This window comes from Arachis ipaensis, chromosome B09, assembly GCF_000816755.2.
Source record: "Arachis ipaensis cultivar K30076 chromosome B09, Araip1.1, whole genome shotgun sequence".
Lineage (NCBI taxonomy): Eukaryota > Viridiplantae > Streptophyta > Magnoliopsida > Fabales > Fabaceae > Arachis > Arachis ipaensis.
Genome location: NC_029793.2, coordinates 146,187,233 through 146,191,695, shown reverse-complemented (window position 1 = coordinate 146,191,695; position 4,463 = coordinate 146,187,233).

Below are 4,463 nucleotides of genomic sequence, written 5' to 3'. Positions count from 1 at the left end.
AATTTTAACAATTTTTTTTTTTGTTTTCCTAACATTATATATCCAATTTTCATGTAGTATGGATTCATATTTGTACAAGTAAATTAAGTTATGAATTAATATGTCATTAATTATGTAATAACTATCTAAAAAGTACTTGTATATTAATTAGCAATATAAAAACAATACATGAAGCAAATTCTTATTACTATAGTTTCGAAATAAAATAAAATGTAAACGTCATGAAGAATTGAAGATTGTAAAAATAGCAAATAAAGTTTCTTATTGTAGGAAAAAATAATGAAATTTGATTTAATTTTATCATGCCGGTTCAAACTTGAGAATTGAGACAAACCCGCATCCCCGTGCTTATATATGATCATGTGGTAGCTCGTTTCTCTTTGACCCCTTTTTAGGTGGATAATTTGGAATTATTAGTATACTTCTTGTTAGACTTTCTATTCGTGCAACTACAATAATTTTTTTAATCAATAAGTAAAGTAACTAACAAATCAATTTCTTTTCTTACTCTTCCACAAAAAAGTATAGAGAATATACTTATTTGTTATTTCTTTTTTATATTAATGATAAAAATGTTGATCCTAATAACGTGATTCATATCATATGTGAAATGAATAACATATTCTTCTATATAAATATATTTTGCTTGTTCTGCTTTTGTTAGCAACGGTGATATATGGATAAATTTCGAGAAGGAAAAGTTTTGGGCCAGCAACTTTTCTAAATTCTGGCCAGCATGTAACCAGTAAAGAAAAGTGAGTCATTAGATGAAATCTTACACCAATCTCACACCATTAAAATCATTTTTTATGACTATTTGATGACTACAAATACCAAAAGTTGCTGACTCCTAGCACTCTTCTTTGGAGAAATAATGAAAAATAACAAGTAATCAAATGACAAATTTTGGATATATTAACTTGTACATTTTTGGACCATGAATTTGTTATTGATTATAAGTTGATTTTTTATGTCTCCTTAAATACATACATTAATAAATAAGGCATGATGATACAGACTGAGGAGAAGTCATTCACTATGATTAGCAATATTCTTTTTCTTTTTCTTATTTTTGTATAGAGCAATATTCATTTTCGCATGGCATTAAATTATCAAAAAAATATTTATGCATTTACTTTGTGTATATTTTCATATGTTTTTAATTGAAAATAATTGATAAGAAATGAAAGAAAAAATAAAAAATTTATAATAGATTAAGTGAATATAATAATTAAAATATAAACACACGTTATGTTAAGCAGTGTAATCAAATAGATCAAATCATTTAACGATTCTAAATTATCATCTTTGCACATCTTTATATGAGTAGTTTGATACTGATACGATATTATATCAAAAAATAGAAAAAATTAGATAAAAATTAAAGAAAATTTAATAAAACTCCCTACAATTAGGATCAAGAAGAGAATTAGAATTTTTAATTACATTATATATAGGGTAAAGTATTTTTTTATCCCTAAAGTTTTACAAAAGTTTTAAAAATACTCCTAAGTTTTATTTTGTTTCAATTTTGTTCCAAAAGTTTTTTATTTGCATCAAATATACCCCTGACGGCTAATTTTTCAAAAAATTTAAGACCAATTCAACAACAATTTCATAAGAACAACCCTCAATACAAGCAAATCAAGCATAATTTTCATGCATTATTGTTAGATTGATTTTAATTTTTTTTTGAAATATATATATCATTATATTTTTTTGAAAAAAAAAGGTGAGTTTAATAGAGTGAGATTTGAAATGGATTGATGCACATTTACAAATAGATGGTTGGTGGTGCACCGTATGTGTGGGGTATGCATGTTGGTGTAATGGTATAGACAAGACGGAGTAGTGAAGCCTCGTGGTACATATACATATAACATATGTATCAGATAAAACTCAAAAGGAAGGAAACTCTCCCTTATTGGACTAAGACATGACCAGATCCTTGTCCATCCATTTAATTACACAGCAATGCATGTCTGCTTTCTTCACTGCTTCTTTCTGCTTTCTGCCTATTCAACTTTATTACTCTGCACCACCACACATATATGCGTTATCCGATCCTATCTATATTTAGATGCAAACACAATTGCTTTTCATTTTGTTTTTTCGTTTCTTGAGGGCTAATCTAATTGCCATGGCTTGACAATCAAAATTATTTAATATAGAAATAAACAAAAAAAACCGACGTGTATATATAAAAATAATTTTCCCATTCAAGACGCAAAAGCATAGTAATTTATGGACACACGTGTGCTTACAAAAAAGGTGGGGACCACAAATCCTCTAATGGTAGTTTAGACTGGAGATTTTGGTTGATTAGCATATATAATAAATTAATAATCAAGTTCAAAGATGTGCAGCTTCTAGATTGGATATTGCTAAATTGCTAAATGCATGACGACACGCGAGAGAACTAGGTCAACCTCTTATATCAAAGTTTATTTGTGTATGGAATAAGCTCCTCTTTTTAATTTAGTGCCACTTGTATGATTCGCTTTACAAGTTTCAATTATACAATTTTGCAAGTAACCATCACAACCACAATTTCCCTTACACTGCCGGCTCTGCATTATGCTTAAATTAATAGCTTTTTTTTATTATTATTATTAAAGTTGCTTTTTCTTTTTTTAAAAATGAAGTCTTATGCATAAAATTAGTCGAACTTCAAATACCACCAGCAAGTATATATCCAAGTTAAACAGTAGAATCGTAGATCGTTCAAACTTTTTAGCCGACTTATATTGCTCTACAATTTGGTGATTTAAGTTTTTTTTTTTTTTTAAGGAAGAATGGGACATAAATTTTCTAGGGTACAAAATTCTGATCTGTTTTCTTTGATACGTATATATATAGATAGATTACTTCTTCGAAAACAAACTTAAAGATAATTGTTTCAATTGATAAAAGATTAAAAAGCTACTAACACACGTCAATTAGAAGAGTAGAAATTTAATTATTTCTCTTAATAATAATCTTAAATTCTAAGCCATCACCAATATATAAACTATCAACTATAACAGTCATGGTTTTATAAAAATTTTAACAGTTGAATAAATATTGTCTTGAATAAGATTAGAATACATGTGAGTTTGAAAATGAAAATGAAAATGTCGTCCCTACTTTATATATATGGCAATTAGTAACCACGCGAAGAGACGTGTGTCACCGACATTGCAGTAAAAGAACTGTAATTAGAGCACACGGTATATAAGACATTTTCATTATGATATAGATTAAGAATTTGGTGAGAACTCATGTGAAGTGGATATATAAGAGTCATTAAATGAAAATTTAGTCAAATCAATTAAATTATCTAACAATTGTCAGGTATAATTTCACGTAAAATCGACTGCACTTGAAGTTCCACCTAAGCTAAGCAAGCGTCAACGGACCATGTTACGGTTAGTTGGTTATTATGCCACTTAACAATAAAATTGTTATCCTCAAGGTGTAGTTCACCTTTGACTGAAACTTTACTCTCTTTCCTCTTAATCTGATATTGTTCCTTTTGGAGAGACAGTCACATGTAAGGTGAAAATTGATTTTATGTGAAGTTGATAATTAAGTATCGTTAAATGATAATTTAATTAAATTTGTTAAATAATTTAAGGTGGAAATTTAGGTGTAGTTGACTTTACGTGAAGTTGATACCTGAGAGCCGTTAAATAATTTAACTAAATTTTTATTTAACGGCTCTCAGGTATCAACTTCTCGACTTCACCTGAATTTTTATCATAATTTAATGATTTTCTATTATCAACTTCACGTAAAATTAACCGCAAGTGAGTTTCTCCTTATATTTAAATCCTAGATGGGTAAATCCCAACCAAACCAAAAAACCTAAATCCTAACCAGGTTTGCAGCAGATTTTGGGCTTTGAATATCATCTCCTTTTTTCGAGTGATTGGCCCAAATGAGTAGGGCCAAAAAGTTTGCCATCCATTAAAATGTTGTTCCCGACCCAAAAGACTATCTATAGGAATGTTTTTCTCTACTACTTCCTCTTTCTTTCCAGGTCAGAAAGAACCTAATTCTAGGGGATTTACGTCTAATCATGTTAATTTCTTTAACATGACCATATAGAAATCCAGAAGATTAATGTTACAAAATTTACTGCATGATTTTTCTTATGATATTGTTATTTATATATAGTTATATAAGTACATGTGTTTGTGAATTGTGATTGAATCTTAACCATTGTACCCGGTTCCCATTTAATCTGTCTACTATATAAAATAATCATGCTTAAACAAACACTAGAGTAGGCCTTAAATTACTCCTACGCAAGGGTAGAAATAGTTCAGGTATAACTTGGTTTGAATTTAGTTTGGCCTGATCTATTATAAAATAGATTCAGCTTCAATTATTATAAAAATCTTAAATGTATTAATAAGTCAAATCAAATTTACTAATTAACTTTATTGATTTGTTAAATTTATCTAGACTTATTAAAATAT